Raw genomic sequence first — 20763 nt, forward strand, 5'->3', positions numbered from 1 at the left:
TCGGCAGCTAGATCGACTGGTGCATCGTCCATTGTGGGATATGCTGCTGCTGCCTCTACCAGTGCCTCTGCCTATATCTGTTCCTCCTCTAGTTCCAACACTGCTGCAGCCAGTACCGCGTGGTCCTGTAACCTGGTAATAAGGGAGCGGTAGGTCTTGTTCCAGTCCTTCCTGAGGAAGTGACAGGAACCTCTCTCGTGGTGCTTCTGAGGATGGATGGGATAGCGCTGGTTAATGAGAATCTGGGTGATGAGGTGGCTGAAAGGAAGAGACTTAGCCCATCCGGGCGTCTCCTTACTGATGTACTCGTCATACAACTTCCTCATCATGCTCTAGATGAGCGCAGGAATGGACACCCAGTGCCCGGTGTAGAAAGAGTAAAGGGTTGTCAAATAATCGCCCCTCCTCTGAATCTTGTACCCCGTCATGTAGATATTTCGGTAAAGGATGGAATCAGTAAAGCATAAGTCATCTGGAAGGTATGTCCGGGTGGCAAAAGTCTCACCACTGGCATGGTGACCTGTGAGGGAAACTGCCATGTCGGCATATGAAGGCCTGAATAGCCTCAGATATGTGTCTTGAAGCTCTGGAGGACATCTGTGTGGACAACGGCAAGAGCGGGCTAAAGTGTCCACTATAATGGTGATCGGATGGGCATCGATAGAAGTAACCATCTCGGTTGTTGTACGCGGCGACGGTCGAAGGTTCTGGTAGAACAATCGAACCAGCCGTGGGTAGACTAGCTCTGTAACGGGGGCAAAAATAGCAGCTAGGCCCCTCTGAATAATATCCTGGTAGGCGGATCGGGTCAGCACCGATCGAGAGAAGAAGGCCGTGTCAAACTCTGACTCATGGTCGAGTGTCATGTGTGTATATCGAGGCGTGGGCCTATCATGCCGTAGATGAGCTGGCTAAGCAGGCTGAGCTAGCTGAGGTAGTATATGTAAATGCTCAGCTCCAGTCTGCAGTGGAGATGGTGATGGAGTAAAAGCAGGATGAGCTATAGAAGTGGATGGTATGTGGTCATCCTCAGGCTCATGAGATGGTGACTGAGGCGGGGTAGCCTGTGCTAGCTCCCGCTGTGCATAAGAGGGCTCTGCAGGCTCCTCTGTCCGTGGCTTAGTATGGCGGGTGGGCCCGTGTTGCCTGTTGGTAACAGTCTTCCTCTTTACCATGGCCTGCAAAAAGAAAAACAAAAACTTGCAATGGGAGTTAGTGCCAGAATAAGAAATTTAAAAGCACAAAATAGAATCATGTATGTCAAGTAAAATAGACAAAATAAATATGACATGAATCTATGCAAGTGGAAGAATATGAAACATGCTAAACAATGTAAGTATGAAATGCATCCAATGTAGAATATCACAGGCATTGGGCATAAATATGATAGCATGAACATAGGATATGATGAATGAAGTGTGTGTGTGAGATCTGTGAAATTCGATTAATCATAAAAGAAGTGAGATTGATCACAAAAGTTGGATCGATCGAAAGTAAGTGAGATCGATCTCACTACTTCGATCGACTGAAGACATGAGTTTGATCGATCTCTCAAGATCGATCGGAGATACTAGTTTGATCGATCGAACTATGCGACGATGAAAACCCAAAGGTCACAGATCTGTGACCTTGGAAGCATAGGGCCCACACGAACGTGTTCGTGGGCCCATCAACACAACAATTCAACAATTTCTAACACCCAATCATGGCCCATCCTTCCAAATCGAATCAAAATACTAAAATATATATGCATATATACAAATATATACAAATATGTACAAATGTTCTTCAAGCTTCAACCATAGAGGATTTAATCATGAAAATGACATGGATTCGGCATATAGAACATAGATACATGAGATTGAAGCTTGCAATCAACTATGGTGCTTCGGATCTTACCTCAACAAATGAGAGAAGTGGACGCGAAGAGGGAGTGAGATCCGAAATGCAAGAGAGAGAAAGAGAGTCAAAGCTCACTATGTTTCGCTGGAAAACACGCCGGAGATAATGAAGATGGTTGAGGCTTACAGCAGCGCAGAGAGGGAGTGAGGGATAGGGTTTGAGAAGGTTGGATCGATCTAAGGTATCGATCTAAAAACCCTCGGTTCTATTTTTAAAAACATTCCCGACAAAGTTCGATCGATCGAACTCAAATGTGATTGATCGAACTTTGACGAACTCTCTTTAAAGTTTTTTTTTTTTTAATAAACACTTAATAATTAAAAATTAATTAAGATATTTTGGGATTTTTGAAAATGTAATAAAATAAAATAAAGTGAAATAAAATAAAATAATAAAAAAAATAAAAATATTTTTGGATTTTTGAAATTTTGAAAAGTCAAAATAAAGTTAAAATAGTGAAATGAAGATTGAGATCGATCGAAACAAGAGTTCGATCGATCAAACAGAGAGCAAACATATGCAGGTTTTTGGTTCAAAAATTTGGCTAAGTGTTGGAATATGAGATCGATCGAACTGGGAAGTTGGATCGATTGAAGAACTTTCAGATCGATCTTGGAATGTTTTGAACGATCAAATAGAGAGCTGAAATATGCAGGTTGATGTAGGCTTAAAATTTTTCTAACTGTTGAGTCATGAGATCGATCGAACTTGGAAGTTGGATCGATCGAAGGTCTCTTGATCGATCTTGGAGTTGGTTTGAACGATGGGACAGAGAGGTGATTTGGATGCAGGATTCTGTAAGTCAAAATTTTTTCTAAGTGTTGGATGCAGAGAATAGTTCGATCGATAGAACTCAAGTTTGAGATCGATCGAACTTTGCAGAATGCTCAATAATGACATGAAAGCTTATGTAATCCTCACCAAAGTTCCTTGAAATGCATATGAACCAAAAACAAGTATCTAGACTTCGCAAGAAATGAAATGAAAGATAGAAATGGGCAAGGAATAGGGTTTTGACACCCTACGAATACTTTTGCTAGTCTTTAATGTCTCTAGCAAGATACTGGGCTCTTTTAGCCCGGATCAAAGATCTTATAATGCATCCCCTCCTTGTTGGGGTGATAGATATTTTGAACTCCATCCAACAAATGGTTCTTTGAAAAACTTGTTGGATTAAGCTCAAAAGAAGTCTTTGGTCCCTTGTCTATGCAATTACAACCTTTGGGCTTCCATGCCCTTTCAAAGCAAGAATTTGAAACATGACTTTTAGAATGCAAGGTTGAAGATGATCCTTTGGAAGTTTTGATTTTACACAAAAGCTCATTTCCTTGGCATTGAAGATCATGACATTCATCTACAACATTAACTTCTCCTTTATATTTGTCAAATGAATTGGGTGTGGGATTAAAGATACTCAACTTCACCTTCATGTGGCCAAATGAAATCGTCATTATCCCTATCCTACAATTGATGTTGGCATTAGCGGTTCCCAAGAAAGGACGGCCAAGGATAACGGGAATTTGGCTCTTAAGATTGGGAACCGGTTCCGTGTCTATGACAACGAAATCAACCGGGAAGAAGAATTTGTCAATTCTTATCAAAACATCCTCAATTATACCCTTAGGCTTCTTAATGGATTGGTCGGCAAGTTGCAAAACTACCGACGTCGGTTTTAATTCACCTAAGCCCAATTTGACATAAACCAAGTATGGAAGAAGGTTAACACTTGCTCCTAAGTCAAGAAGTGCCCGATTAATGATATGATTACCAATAATGCATGATGTAGTGGGTGAACCGGGGTCTTTAAACTTTGGAAGAGTGTTATGTTGCAAAATTGAGCTTACTTGCTCGGTCAAAACCACTTTTCTTGGTGCTTGGCTCTTGTTCTTTCGCTTTTGGGTGCACAAGTCTTTCAAGAATTTGGCATAAGTTGGAATTTGCTTGATTGCATCCAATAGTGGAAGATTAACTTTCACTTGCCTAAACATTTCCATGATTTCATTGGTTTTTGCCTTTTGCTTGTCTTTTGAAATGAATCTTTTTAAGGCATCCGAAAATGGAACCTTTGGTTCAAACACTTTTTCAAAATTTTCTTTTGAACTCTCTTCAACACAAGAAGTTTTCAAATCATTTTTCAATAATACCTTTTCAACATCATTTTTCAAAACTCCTTTTTCAAACACATCTTTTAAAACTTTCTCATTTATAAGATCATGTATATGCAATGAAGGAGGAATGGGATGTGAAACAGGACGGGTGACAACTTGAGGTTGCACCGGTTCACTCTCTTCATTAGACATTCCAACTTGATTGTCCACAATCCTACCACTCCACATGGTAGTCACCGCATTAACATGTTCAATAGTGTGGCCTTCCGATGAGGAATGGGTTTCCACAACACATTGTTGCTTAGGTGGGGCATTTATAGGAATCTTTCCCTTCTCTCTTGCATTAAGAGTGTTTGCTATTAGCCCTACTTGGGTTTCTAGCTTCGCAATAGATTGATAGTGAGAATGAAACAATGAGTGTTAGCCTCTAAAGTGCCCAAAGCATTCAAAACTTTCTCTTCAAAGGCGGGACTTCTAGTATTACCCTAGGAATAGGATTGGTTGGGAAAATGAGAATTAGCAAATTGATTCCCTTGTGATTGATAGGGTCTATAACCTTGGGATCCTTGGTTTTGAAGTGGAGGTGAAATGTACTTCCCTTGAAAATCGCCTTGGGAAGGGTTTGAGCCCTCTACTTGGTTTTTCCAAGAGAAAATCGGATGATTCCTCCAACTTAGATTATAATGAGTACCATAAGGATTGTTCCCTTGGTTCACAAAAGCCGCATTGACTTGTTCATTAGGTTCACTTTGCACTTGTCCGTGAGGACAATGAGAAGTAGAATGAAGAACATTAGAACAAGTCATACATGTTTCATTTGATGCACGATGAGAATGGTTAGGGAAGGAAGATACTTGGTTCGCCGAGTTTTGGTTAATCAAAAATTGATTAAACCTTTGAGACAAAGACTTCATTTCGGCGGCTATTTCATTTGAATGTTCGACTTGATGTAAGCTAACACTCTTCCTACCTTGTGAATTTCTACCATTCTTGGATGATAGTGTTCTATGCAAAGAATTTTCAGTCATGCTTTGATAGAGATGCCACACGTCAACCTCGTGCCTATCAATGTATGAGCCACCCATGGAAACATCAACCATACCCTTATAGTTGTCCGATAAGCTCTCAAAGAAGTATTGAACTAATTGCCATTTTGGCATGTCATGATGTGGACACTTCCTAAGCAATTCATTGAAGCGTTCCCATGCCTCATGAAATGTTTCTCCATCCCCATGTGAAAATTCTCGAATTGAGGTCATCATGGCATTGGTCTTAGAAACCAGATAGTACTTCTTCAAGAACTCTTGTTGCATTTCTGCCCAAGAAGTGATTGAAAAAGGCCTAAGATTGTTAAACCAATACTTTGCCTTGTCTTTAAAGGTGAATGGAAAAATTTTGAGTCTTAAAACCTCTTCTGGCATGTCCGTATATTTTACGGTGGAACATACTTCAAGAAACTTATCCAAATGCTTGTAAGGTTCTTCACTTGGAAGTCTATGATAGTTCGGAAGCATTTGAATGGTTTATGGCTTAATTTCATAATGATGTGCTCTAAATGGAGGCAATTGGATGCATGTAGGTGCATTATACTCATTAGGCACATAATGGTCTCTTAAAGCAAGAGGTGGATTAGCTACTTGAGGTGCAACATGAACACCTTGGTTTTGAATTCCTTGATTGTTGATAGGAGGTTGTGGAGCATACATTGGCCTTGGCATTCCATAAAGAACTTGGCCTTGTTGTTGTAGTGGTTGCTGAATGAATGGCCTAGGCATGCCTAATGGTACTTGTATGTTCTCATTGTGCACATTGGGATGAAGGATACCTTGTTGGTCTATGTGACCAATGTCCTCAACATAATTATCATTATGGTCATCCATTGAAAGATTGGCTCTATTTGAACTTCCTCTTCCCCTAGGATTTCTAATGATAGATTCAAGATGCAAATCAAGTAGGACAAGAGTTGGTCTCAATCAATAACGCCCATGCATGCACAATACAAAACACAACAAACACAAAGAATGACAAACACTATGCCTTCACAACAATGTAATTAGACTTCTTCCACAAACATTTAATTCATACTCCCATACTTTAACAATAATGATGCAAGACAATTAAAAATAAGCCTCCATGCGGGCCAACGATTTAACCAAAGGATTGAGTAAAGAAAATCTCACAAAAGTCCTTTAGCACTTCGACTCCAAATTTTAAAGCTTGGCTTAGCAATTTTAGAATTTTTAGCTTTCTGCTTTCCTTGCTAACTTGAATTGAATGCTTGATGGCTCCATTGTTTGCTTCCTCTTCAACAATGCACCTAGTTAAGTAAGAACAACACAATAAGTAACCAAAAAGAAAAATAAAAATAAATTAAAGACATGATCAAAAGAGTACTAATCCTAATCAATTCCACAAATCCGATGTTGCCAAATCTAATCAACAAATCCCCGGCAACGGCACCAAAATTTAACGAGGGCCGCGCCTTATACGCCAAAATTGATGTGGTGAATGTGCGGTTCAAGAAAAGCCTTTTTAGTCAAGTTTAAATTTATAAAAACTACTACCACCACTACTACTAACGTAGCAAGAGTGAGTAGGGATCGTCCCAAGGGATTATGAGGATCGAGCAATGTCATGGAATCACAATTAGGGCTAGTAGGTCGAGTGATCAAACAATTGGTTGGTTGGTTGATTAAAGAGCAACTAAATTAAACTAAGTAACAGCAAAAGAGTGCAATTAAGAGTAAGTAAGAAAGAGAGAGAGATCTTGGGGTTTAGAGATCACCAAGCAATGCATTTCTATATTATTGACAAGTGATTAATAAGGGCAAATGGTGTGTTACAATATTGGTGTATGCGAATTTGGTTGATTCAACAAGCAAGGATGACTAGTTAAGCATGTATTATCTAAACATCATGTGAAAGGCACAATATATCTAAGCAATGAAGCATATATTGTCTAAACAACATGTGAAAGGCACAATAAATCAAAACAAGTCATTAATCCTTTCATTAAGCTCACAATCCAAATACAACCCAAAGATAGAGACATAACCTCATATTTGTCCTTAATCTTTTCTGTTGTGCATGCTTCCTCTTTAGCACTTTCCATAACCTATGTTGAACCAACAAAGCCTGCATCTTAACTCGCCACAATTTGAAATTATTTTTGCCATTAAACTTATCAATTTTCAGAGACTTGGTGACGAGGACCACTCCTTATACGCCAAAATTGATGTGGTGAATGTGCAGTTCAAGAAAAGCCTTTTTGGTCAAGTTTAAATTTATAAAAACCACTACCACCACTACTACTAACGTAGCAAGAGTGAGTAGGGATCGTCCCAAGGGATTATGAGGATCGAGCAATGTCGTGGAATCACAATTAGGGCTAGTAGGTTGAGTGATCAAACAATTGGTTGGTTGGTTGATTAAAAAGCAACTAAATTAAACTAAGTAATAGCAAAAGAGTGCAATTAAGAGTAAGAGAGAAAGAGAGAGATCTTGGGGTTTAGAGATAACCACCAAGCAATGCATTTCTATATTATTGACAAGTGATTAATAAGGGCAATTGGTGTGTTGCAATATTGGTGTGTGTGAATTTGGTTGATTCAACAAGTAAGGATGACTAGTTAAGCATGTATTGTCTAAACATCATATGAAAGGAACAATATATCTAAGCAATGAAGCATATATTGTTTAAACAACATATGAAAGGCACAATAAATCAAAACAAGTCATTAATCCTTTCATTAAGCTCACAATCCAAATACAACCTAAAGATAGAGACATATGCTAATTGCATTCAAAAGCTTGGATCATCAAACAACAAGCATAGATTGTCCTCCCATTTAATACTACACTACTACCATGAAATTAAACTAAGGGAGAGGCACAATCCATCAAGATATAAGCATGAACCATCAAGAGAATCACAAAAGCATTCTTTTAAGCACAATGTTTTGACAATCTCCAAATCTATAGCATCAATACACATAGATATGCATCAATAATACAAAATCTAGAGACAAGCACATAAGCATCTATTCTAGCATACATAGACATATGGATAGAATGAAATGACCAATTGGAAGTATTAAACCACATAAATCATTGAATAAACAAGATCTATATATATCAAAGTGTCAAAACATCAATTACAACACTAATCCCTCAATAATACACAAGATTAAGATATAGAAAGCATGCTTGGGGCTAACTCTAGCCCCAAGAAGATGGCTAGCCACTCATGGTGATGATGCTCCAACCCTCAAGGGCTAATTCAATGGTTGAAATCTGCTCCTTGTTGATGAAAAGTCTCCAATGGTGTCTTTAGCTTCCTCCTCCTCTAAGCTTCCTCTCCAAGAGATGATATGAAAATAATATTGGCTCTCTCTTTATAAAAGCAATTCTTATCCTTATATAGGTAGGTTAAAATGACACCCAAAATGAGCTGGGGTCGTGCACACAATATTCCCTAATGATTAGATATAGGACAACTTTCAATGAGATGGAATTTTAACTTTTTTGCACTGGAGGAAGTTCGATCGATCGAACCTTAAACTTGGATCGATCGAAAGTAAGTGAGATCGATCGAACTTAGGCTGGATCGATCCAACTGGCTGAGCTTTTTGGAAAAAGATAAATCCGAGATATTTATGGGAGATATTTATAGGAAAAGGACAAAAGTGGTTAGTGGGTGGTACAATTGTGGATAGGATCAATCATTTGAATAAGGACAAAAGTGTTCGATCGATCGAAGGATGGTGTTGGATCGATCGAACTTTTGAAACTTTATACTTTTGGGTCAAGGCTTGGATCTATCTTGAAGTGCTGTGATCGATCATTGTTTGATTGATCGAACCTTGAACTTGGATCGATCGAACTTTGCTGCTTGCCAACTTTGGCTTCATTTGCTTCATTCTTTCTCCGCTCTGCTCCTTTCTTTGATTAATCCCAGAATTGCTTCAATTAAGCTTTTATTTGGCTGAGTTAGCCTATTTTCGGGATAAGTGCCTGAAAAAGGAAATAATACGAAGTCAATCTAAAACGGTAAAGTAAGATAGATAAAGGTACTAGAATGCCTAAGCTTAAGGGGTTTAAATATGCACTTTTCAGTGCTCATCACTTGGTCGACATCCCAGCTTTGACCAAAAGCTTTACGACAAATGTAGCAAATAAAGAAAAAAACAAGAATCGCGACATAAAAGAAAACAGGACACATACAAAGAACACAAAGATTTATGTGGTTCAACCCAAGTTGTGCCAACATCTGAAGGTCCAAAGAAATATTTCACTTTGTGAAAAATATAATATTACAAGCTTTAGCCCCCAAAACCTAGCTCTTATTCTCATTCTCTTTCCTGTAATTTTTAGTGTTCTCTCGTTACCCCCATTCCAAACCCCTAACAACATTATATACCGAGCTACAAGATACTTTTTTTCGGGTCAATAAGGTCGAAAACAAATTTCGAGCCACAACATCACATACATTATGAAATTAAATGCAAAATGTTTGGTTAGGGACCTTTACAAAGTTCTCTTCAATAACTATTTTTAGTTGAGCTAGAAGCGGTTAGAGGTGGTTACTAATAGTTATAACCAACTGCTTATTTCAAATTTAAACACAGTTGCTTGTGTATATCCTTTTTAATTGTTCTTGTTTCGTGCCACGTGTCCCCACGTACTTGATTTTGGTCCAAACTATTAAATAACTGCTTCCGACTGTTGCAGATTTGCTTTCGACTACTCGAGCACCGCTTTCGACCATTAACGAATTGGGCGACTATTTTGACCTCTCATAACACCAAGCGGCCCCTCACCTAAACTTAGGGTTTTTTTATCTGGATTTTTCCTTAAGGCTCTTTCTATGTGGCCGAATCTGAAAAAATTCAATTTTCAAGCTCTTTGAAAATGAGGGCAGACCAATTTTTTACAGATCTGAAATTCAAGTCTTAAAATTTAAATTGATCATATCGATCAAGTATTCTTCTAAAAGAATTTTAGGGCTAATGTTAAACTTTTGACAGAGTTCTTCAGCAGCTTTTTAAGTCAACACTTGGTTGTAGTGAGTCTCTTTCAAATTTCAAGTTCTTTGAAAATGAGGGCAAACTAATTTTTACAGATCTGAAATTCAAGTCTCAAAATTTAAATTGATCATACCGATCAATTGTTCTTCTAAAAGAATTTTAGGGCCATTGTTCAACTTTTGACAGAGTTCTTCAGTAGCTTTTTAAGTCAGAACCTGGTTGCAGTAAGTCTCTTTCTTTTATTGTCTGCTTTCTTTTAGCCTATATCTGTTTAATGGCCAAGTGACTGAATAATTCTTCTTCATCTTTCGTAATTGTTCCTTCTTTCTCTTTAATTTTTTGACATGAGCGGCTGAATCCAATCGTCAACATTTGAAAATGTTGGGGCAGTAGAAGCACGCGAATGAGAAAGATTCAATGAAAGTCAACAAAGCAATCACACACAAACGCAAGATATAACGTGGTTCAGCCAAAATCGGCTCACATCCACTAATGAGAAAAGATTGCACAATGATTTGTAGAGATATTACAACAAAAGCACCAAAACCACGTACATGTCTTTTCACCATGTACCACTCCACAAACCTGGCTCCTTGTTACTAGTGTCACAGGTGTTCTTCTTACTTTACCAACTCATAAACTACCTCTACCCATCAACTCCCTTATGGGACTACATCTCTCTCACTCTCATAAGTCTCAACCCTTAACCTAAATATCTATTTATAGAGTTCGTAACCCAATTCCTTGTTGGACAAGGATTACAAGTCAGATTTTACTTGGAAAGCCTTCATTTACCGGGAAAAAGAAAATTACAAGTCAGATGCCTTTAGTCGTTGAGCCAGGAAGAAAATAAAAATAAAGAGAAAAGACCGATAAAGTTTATCGCAGATTTAAAGGACTTGCTATAGGATATGAAAATAAGAGAAAAGTGAAAGTTTCAATTATGAAAATGATAAACTTTACCATCGGAGTTATGTTACCGACTGATGTGGCAATTGATGATTGAGATAAATACTGAGGAGAGTAATTCTATTCTTTTAAAAATGCTGACAAGAGTCCTTGTTTGACTATATCTATTGGAGTCCGTACAAAAACAAATCGGTTTTTATACCATTAATCTTTAGTTATTTAATAATTGGGGAAAAGGTTTAGTTGTGATACCGAAATTCATTTGTGTTGGGTGTAAGATTTTTATGGCACATATGATACATATCCTTTACATAGTGTTTTAGTGGGTAGATATCAACTCGTAGTGATACGGGTTTTATCAGGTTTATCATTAAGGAAGTGATTTCGTATCTCTCCTACTTTGATGGAAAATGCATATTTCCCATCAATTATGTACAGTAAAGAAACAACACGTCTATTTGTAATAGGGTGAGGGAACATATCTAAGAGTTTTAAAGTGTGCAAAAGGCTAAGGAAGAGAAACTAGTTTCCTAATAAGTTCTTGTTTTGCATGTTGTTCATCCCACTGAACACATCTCAACTTTTGGCTTGATCTCCATGTTTGTTGTTATAAATGAATTACACATATGTGAACATGATGAAATTCTATTTCTTTAGATTATGTTTAATGCTTTATACAAATATTATCGGTAAGATTAAGCAATTAGTTTGTAGTGGCGATAGCCCTTACGTTCCATTAACTAATTTCAGTTCGTCAGTGCACCAAATGCTTAATTGGAATTAATCAAGGATACATTAGATATGAACCTTGTGGTTGAAAAGAGCTTGTCATTGGAAAATATTACTCTCCACCGCTACCCTTTCTACTTTTTCTTCTTCACTTTCAAAGCAGCGTAAACTACTGAGCTTTGGTAAGTATATAAGTTCCATAGTCTTTAATTAAGCGAACACTAGGATCATATTAGCAACTTCTTCTTCTTTGGATCCCCCACTGTAGCAGAAACTACTGAGCTTTGGCAAGTCTTCAAGTGTCATAGTGTCTAGTTGAGGGAATAAGAAGATCTCCTCACTGCCTTCTTCAATAGCAACCATTTCAACTTCAGATATCATTGAAACACATCCTACAACAATTAGACTTTCAAGGTTTTGTAACTGTGGGAGCATATTGGGTGGAATTACATTTACTAGTTTATCACAAATTTACACATTGATGCTCCTCAGCTGCCGAAAAGAATATTCTGCCTCTGAACCTAGTAATAATTCGTAGTCCCATATTGTTGTGAGCCTTTTGAAGCTTGCGATCTCCAATTCCTCTAAAGATGGGAACCTAACCTGCGAAATTCATTATATCACATTTCATTAATTAATGTGGGAAAAATCGTACCAAGTCAAAAAGGTTAGCCTAGAAATTATACTTACACATTTAAAAAAAATTAAAAAAAAAATAAATAAAAATTGAATAGATCTGAGATCAAGAAATTTAGGAATAAATTAAAGATTGCTATTGCAGTTAGTTTTGAAAGTTCAAAAGGGTGCTAGATTAGAGTTATGAGTCATCATCTTTCCATCCTTCCTGCAATAAGTGTTCACTCAAAAACTTAAAGTAACTAAATTATTTTCCTAAATTTGGAAACTTTTCTAAATTAACTGAATATCTATTTTGAGTTAGTAGAAAGTTAATTTTAGAATTTCGAAAGGTGAAATTAATTGCGAGTCTCTAGAAGGAAAATTTATTACCCTTTTTTTGTAACTCGTAGCTTTGATGTTAGCATAAAAGGTAAAATTGTAGAAGGAATAAAAGGAGTGAGAACTTTAAAAAGTATCCCTTCTATGTATGGGGAGGGGTTGAAAGGTTTAGTACATATGTAGTCTAGATTTTCATAAGTTATTTCTCTTTCTTTCTTTTTTTTCTTGCTTTTCTTAAATAAGAAATCTTTTTCTTCTGTAAATAAAAATATTGTACTTAGATATTTTTTATTTATTAAATAATAAATATTGTACTTCGAATAACTGTATTAGTGTTGATGCTTCTAATTTATTGAAAGAATTTGTGGGCAACAAGCTTCACCCAAGCATAGAAATAGAAAAAGCTTACACAAGTTAAATTCAAAATTCTAATGTTTTAAGTCTAATGTTTTAAGGAATAAATAGAATTATGAATTTAATTAAAATTGTACCCAAAAAAATGTGTATAAAGATAATAAAATTAACCATAAATTCAAATCATATTATGATCTAAAAATTGTCAAATTAGACATGCAAAAGGCTAATATTGCTTAAACCCCAAGTACATAAAACTAAATTTTATTCAAGAATGTCTCTTTTAGACAAGGTAACTTCCTAATTCGATAATAATTGAAAAATAAAAAGAAAAACTAATTTTAAGGAGAAAACAAAGTGGCTAATATATGTTGATGAGATGACATCAGGTGAATCTTTGAATGTGCATTGATAAATTTTCATTTGCATTGTTCTTCTTCCTCTATTCAAATTTTATAGATAATAATACAAGCCCGCTAATATTGCCCCTAACAAGACATCCACACGCACCCATTATTGCTCCAATGGCAACTTAATTAAATATGTGACCACTCATGTATAAGGATTAAATACCAGTAGACTAGGACTTGAGTTGTTTAATTTCCACTGTTTACTCAACGAATTTTATATATTAAGAAATAAAGGAAATAACAGTAGACTAGGTTCCTTTGCACTCACTGGTTTGGAATGGTAGCAGACCTCGAATTTCAATTTTTGTTGTGTTGGTATTGCAGCAAGCTAATAAATCAGTGGTGCATCTTAAGAAACAGGGTCTCACACTTCCAGCCATATGTCACAATTGCTATAACGATGAGGAAAACAAATCCATTACGATTTGTTTACTCCATTATTTTTGGCCCAATGGAAAGGCAACATGAGGCGAGTTCCAATGGAACTTACCACGCTGGATTGCAACTCTTATGAATTATTGTTAGAAGCTATGTAATATTACGTAGTAATTAGACAAGTGGGTCAGTATAATCCTACCATGTGGGGATTTTCTATTTTAAAAGGAATGAAGTGAGTCCTATTAGGACTTGTCATCTTTAAAGCAAGGGTCCACATATTCTTATTTGGAAAAAGGATTATTTCATGGAAAGACTACCATACATGCAACCTCATGCAATTATTCAAGACAAATTCAGCCAATTGGCTCTCAACACATGGCGAGTTCTATGGAACTTACCATAGTATATCAATTCTTTTAAAGAATTGTTATGGAAGGTTTATGGGTAAAAATTGTGTATCCCTAAGTAATTGGAGGTTTCCCATTATGACAAGACCAAAGTTGACTAAGCAAGGAAGAAAAGAACGTGGTGCCAAAAATCTCTCCTACTTTGTAGGGATTTTTGGCAGATATTCAGTTACTAAACTTGCTAAGTCAAAATACAAACTTGTAAGAGAAAAGGAACATTGCATGATTTGTATTTATGGATGCATATATATGTATATATGTATATGTATTTGTACTAAAAATACAACCACGATGAGCAGTTGCAGAAACAAAGGAGTACACGACGCTATGGATTCCAAAATCAGAAAGGAAAGTCCAACTGGAAGAAGTTATCCAAAGAATAAGGGAACGTGGGTCTACAAGTAACTTCCTTATATATGATGTATATGGATTTGAGTTAGAAAAAGGTAAGTTAGAGGAATTGAGGATAACCAACCCACGACGTAAGGAAGACACTGAAATTCAGGAGGCCACGATGTTTATGGAAGACTCAAGTAGGAAAGTTCAGTCAAATGAGGGAAACGTGGGTCTTGGAATAACTTCCATATATGTGTATGGTATATGGAATTAGAGGGAGAGAAGGACTTTGAAGAAGGAAGGGATTACAACGATCGTGGGACACTTGGCTAAACAAAGGTACATCAGTTAAATGTGGTGGTATTTTATTCAATTGCTACCACTAACTAAAGTAATTGTCAAAGAATATGGATAACAAGTTCAATTAAATCATGTCTGAACGAAGAGAATGAGAAATCATGGGACAGATGTTAATTTATTAAAAGGACAAGTGGAAATTTAACTTCAGGGGTATACATAAATATGGGAATTATGGAGAACGTGTTTTGGAATCATGCTTAAAAGATATATACATGGCTGAAGTCTACAACAGAGGAGGGAGAAGATGGAAGGAAGAAGTTACAACTACCAAGAGATCATGGGGCATTTGGAAGTCCAAAATCTAGCCACGTGGAAATTGCTGGAGTTGCCACATCAAGCTGCTGCATGCATGGAAAGTTCTATAAATAGAGCACTTAGAGCTAGTTTGCAAACCCTATTTAAACAACACAGCCCAACAACACTTCAATTTCTTTACATTCATGTATCTTTACATTCTTGTAATACACCTTCAATATGTTTAATTCAAGTCCTGCACTTATTATTCCTACTTTCCAGCACTTTACTTTGAAGTCCTGCACTTTCAATACTGCTTTCCTTTCCACTAGCCATAGAATAGTCCAAAACTCCTTTTTCAAGACAAAAAGAACCTCCGAAGATGGTAATTCCAGTCCTTCGTACAATCACCTGATCCCTACAATCTCCTACTGGATAATTGTTCGGATATCCACTTTAGAACAACAGTAGTTCCTGGCACGCCCGACATTCACCCTCCTTTCCGCACTTAGAAAGGACCACGGTTTTTAGGAGCCGAACATATTAGCACGCCCGGTGGGACATCTAGACAGATTGTTCAAATGGCTGGTGGAAAAAGGCAAGGCAAGTCCGTCCAAGACCCTGCCGAGATTGACGATTTACAAATCAGTGAACTTCTAGCTGAAGGTTCACGATTGGCACCTGATGAAAGTGACGTGGTGGAGAAATTTGCCCAAACAATGGCAAATGGTCCCATTATGGATAACATCTGTATGATGGCCATGCAACAGGATAGGTTTGCGTAAGACCAAGCAAGAGTTGCCCAAGACTTAGCCAGAGTTGCGCAAGACCAATCTAAGGCTAGTTAGGATCATGCAAAAGCCACTCTTGCTAATGAGTAGAAGCTAGAAGAAATGGTAGGCCGAATCTCTCAAAGGTTCGAGTCTATGTTGAAACAGACCCTTGGTGGCTCGAACCAAGGTTTGGCCCCTCGACCAAACAATTCTAAAGGGTCTCAACAGTCAGCCTTCCAAGCTAGTAGGCCGGTCACATTTGTTGAAGGTAGTTCTCCTCAACAACAAGCAGGGCCGTTCCCTCCAACTCAGCAGCAGGTGAAGTCCTTTCTAATGGCACAGACTTACATTCCAGCTACACTTGTGATGGCTTCAGTGGCACAGATGATTGTTCCACAAGCAGCGCCTATGCCAACTATATAGCAAGTTCAGAATTCTCCACCTGTGGCATTTCCACACTAGACTTGGCATGATCAGCCTGGCCAACCATGGCCATACCACATCCCTCAAGTACAGCAGAATGTTCCACCTGTGAACATTCAGCCAGCCGCACATATTCCAGCAAGGCCACCCATGGTCATTCTTATGGCGATTGGGGGGCAACCTTTTCCAAGGGAGCCACTTCTTAACCAAGGATGAAGGAACCGTAGCAGGAACAACTATGTAAATGCCAACGCATTGCTAATGCCGGGTGAGGGGCATCAAGTAACCAATCAACCTCAAAGTTGGCCAGATGATAAGTGATTAAATGTTGCATATTTTAGTACCTAAACTAGGGTATTTCAGTCCTTGTATCTATCTTACTTTCATTTTTTAGTCCTAATTTATGTTTATGTGTATTTCAGGGCAATAAAGCTAAAATGAGCTAAAAATAGTCCACTATAGCCTTTTGGAGTCAAGCTAAAGCATCGGGACAAATTCTAGAAACAAATAAGGATACAGCCAAATGCTGCGTCCGGATGCCGTTCCTCATGTCCGGACGTGAGTCCTCAATACAGCTATTGGCTCTAATAGGGATTGTATTAAAGGGGAAACAAGGACCCGTTAGAAAAGGGATGATTATTATTTTGGTTTTAATTAGTTTTTAATTAGTTTTTTTATATCGGGTTCTCTCTGGGGAAAAGGAGAAAATAAGTTTCAAGAATATTTTTACAGCTTCTCCATCTACAATTGAAGGAAGAAGAAAAAGAAACCAAAAGATGGAGAAGGAGCTTGTTGACACCATGATCCTCTCCTTCATGAGCTAATTCTTCACTTAGGGCTTGGATGAGCCCTAAGGTCATGTAACCTAAACCTTTGTATATCTTTTTTTGGGGAATTATTATTGTGACGGCCCTGATTTTTAGGCCAGCGTGTCCTGTGATGAACCGTAAGGATGATCCGATAACGGATCTGAATGCGGAAGCGAAAACAGAAAACAAGACTCTAAGAAGTCAAAGTGACCTTCCATGAGGTCGTGGAACTCAACAAGAACTGATGCGGAAGCAAAAGATCAAAAATATAACAAATAAGCCCCCAGGGGCAAAATAGTCATTTCTAAAAATTATAGATTCGGGTGCCACCGAGCATACCGCTGGAAAGACAACGAAAAACTAATCAAGATGGACTCAAGAATCATATGATTCAGAGTCCGAACGAAAGAGAAACGGCATGACGAAGAAAAACGAGCACTTAAAGCAAAAAGGGTAAACTGGTAATTATCTAGGAAGAACCGGGTGCAATTGAGCACACTGTTGGAAAGATAGCGAAAAATTAGTCAAGTTCAAAAAAAATTTCACTTGAATCGGAGTCCGGATGAAGGAGAAAAGCCCAAAAGAAGAATTGACGTCGCGGTGGCCCGACGAGGGGCCATGGCGCATACGACGCCCATGCGCGAGCCCACCGGCATGCATACCGGCGCCCGAAGACATGGCTGGTGGCAGCCCTTGGCTGCTGCTACATTTTTTTTTTGATCTGCCCAGAACTGAGGCTTGAAACGGAGGTCAAGACGAGTTTTTCTAGAAAAATATGAAGAAAAAACACCCCCTAAAATCGAGTTTTCTACCTGACAGCGCGGACGGAATAAAAAAAACTCACTGTAAAATCCCCAAAATGCCCCTAGATCAGAACTAAACAAGAGGGTCATAAAGCTGCTAAATGAAAATTGGAAGTTGAAACTTCACGAGGGATTTCTGGTACCAAGACGACATTTTCTTGAAAAACACAAAGAAGAAACCCCCCCCCCCCCCTAAAATCATGTTTTCTATTCAACCATGTCAAAAGAAGAAAATAAAACTGATGTGAAAGGTCCATAATGCCCCTAGATCAGAATATGCAAAAAAAAAATGCGAAATGAATTCACAAGAGGCTCAAAACACAAATGATAAGGTTTTGCCCAGAAACGACCATGCACGCAAACGTAACTTACCTATTTAGATGCGCTACAATGGTCCATGGCTTAAAAATATAGCCGATACAAAATCTGACCCCCCAACGGGCAAAAAGGCAAAAATGGACTTGGAATGGAAAACATGGAATCCGAAAATGTAAAATGGAGTCAAATGACCATTTGACCCTTGGTCACACTTCTTACAAGATTAATAAGACCCTATGAAAGAATGAAAATGGAATTCCTACACCCGATGCAACCACGGTGAAGCAATGACTTGCGATTTTTCAAGGTTTTCATAATATTTCATGAAGTTAAAAAGTTGTATAGAATACAATACACATGTCATTGGCCTCCGGTCTCATCTTATACATGTCAAATACATTGAAAGGAGTGCACTTATGTACACATTACATACATGGAATCAAATATACATATTTTGACATATAAGTCTACAAAATGACATTTCATGCTAACATTTGCATGAAATGGAAACTTGAAAGCTACACGACATCCAAGGAATGCTAGGCTTCACGAACCAAGTCCTCGTACCTGAAATATGCCCCAGTATCGTAGGGGTGAGTAACATAAAGCTACTCGTAGGAGATGAGCATGCATCAACCTAGCATTTTACAAATTTATCACCTTAAGGTGAAACATGTTAAAGGGGCTCATACCACCTAACGTCTATGTCCAAGTGAGACTCGAGGAGCATCCTAAGCTACCTTAGAGTCTAAGCAACAAGAATCATGATATACATACGTGTATGAAACGAATCATGGTTGGGATAATCCAAAGAACACGACAAGAAGAATGCTTGAGCATAGATTAACATGAATTGCATTTTCAATACAATTGAACTAGGTTTAGAGTAATCCATACAACATGACAAAAGCATATTTGAATACAAGTTAACAAGAATCACATTATCCATGCAATTCAACAACAAAAGAGCATGTTATGCAATGCAACAAGGTTTAAGTTCTCAAAGCCATCAACTTAGAATCTAAAGGACAAAATAACAGTAGTGGTTCATGCCACCTAACGTCTATGTTATAAATGAATCAATAGGATCAATCCTAAGCTTTATTAGAACGTCAAAACACGATTTTCAATATCGATGCAATTTAACCAACATTAGAACTTCAATACAACGCATAAAGCATAATTTCGCAAAGTTAACATCCTGTAACTTAAAATGGAACAGCAAATAAGAAACAAGTTACAACATCATCTAGTTATCAACTTGAAAATGAAATGCGAAATCAAACAAAGTGGATACTCGAACGTCACGCCGGATCAGACCGACAACATAGTTACTTTAGGGTTACTAGCCCATGGGTAGCCTCCCTATGTGCGCACTAGACCATATAGAGGGACTATCCCCCGTACTAGAACCACGTCCTAGCCATAGTCAAACAACGACATCCCCAAGTTTCCAAAATCGACAAGTTGTGCAACAACGCATATATCAATAGGAATATACAAGATAATCAACTATCTACTAAGCACAACCAAATTTGGAAACCTATACAATACATGCTCTAAATCTTCAGTGTGCGATATGATATGATGAATGTCGAATCTTCAGTGTGCGATTCGTTACACGCTATGCATGAAAGATGTTAAACACGAAGTGTGCAAATCATTACACAAGGCAACAATATATTCAATAAGGAAAACATATTATCACGAATACAAACATAGCAACTATGTTATCCAATGTTCAAAACATAACCAAGTGAATATACAACAAGTTTAAGTCCATGATTTGAATATAGAAACCACTTCTAAAACACAACTAGATCATGGAGCAAATTGAAAGAATTTAAATAGATAAACACAATTAAATTCTCTAGATTCCGATTCAATTCCAAATAACCTCAATTTAATACATGTTAAAGGACATGGTATGGTCATCACCTATATCCATTCTAAAACTCAATTAGGTTGTTGGAACAACAAAGTAGAACTTTAATTAAATCATGCTAATTTAATTACCAAGGTTCTAAAACAACTTCTAATAGTCCCAAATTAATATATACTAGTAAACAAGTCATGGCCAATACAAATATCAAGTTAAAACCTTAATTAAGCTAATGGGACCACAAAATAGATTTTAATTAATTCTTTTAATTAAAATCTCTAGATTTTTAAACTTAACCAAATGCTCTCAATTTAACATATCTTAGAGAACATGCCAAGGACTAGTGAAATATCACATTACAAGTTTATTTTATTCAATTTACGACCATGTGAATTAAACTTTCACTAAAGTTAAATATAAAATAAAAGTTGCAATTCTCATGCAATTAATCCCAATTTTATATATGTGAATAACTATACCTGAGCTTAATTTTCTAGCATGCCACAATTCAATTCCAAGTTGTATATCACCATGAGGATTAAATCTTAAACATGGAATTTAATTAAATAAAAGGGTTCAAAACCTAACCGAATATTCTAAATCAAATATATGTGAAGCTATATGGCATGTAAATCAAGAATATCA

General features: G+C 37.3%; 1 pseudogene; it reads left to right on the top strand.

The window, feature by feature from the left end:
- The first annotated feature begins 5168 nt into the window (after positions 1 to 5168).
- LOC132305847 (small nucleolar RNA R71) lies at positions 5169 to 5267 on the top strand (annotated as a pseudogene).
- The last annotated feature ends 15496 nt before the right edge of the window (positions 5268 to 20763 follow it).

Source organism: Cornus florida, unplaced genomic scaffold (assembly GCF_030987335.1).
Source record: "Cornus florida cultivar Cherokee Brave unplaced genomic scaffold, ASM3098733v1 CherokeeBrave_3.0.0_Hap2_Chr04, whole genome shotgun sequence".
Lineage (NCBI taxonomy): Eukaryota > Viridiplantae > Streptophyta > Magnoliopsida > Cornales > Cornaceae > Cornus > Cornus florida.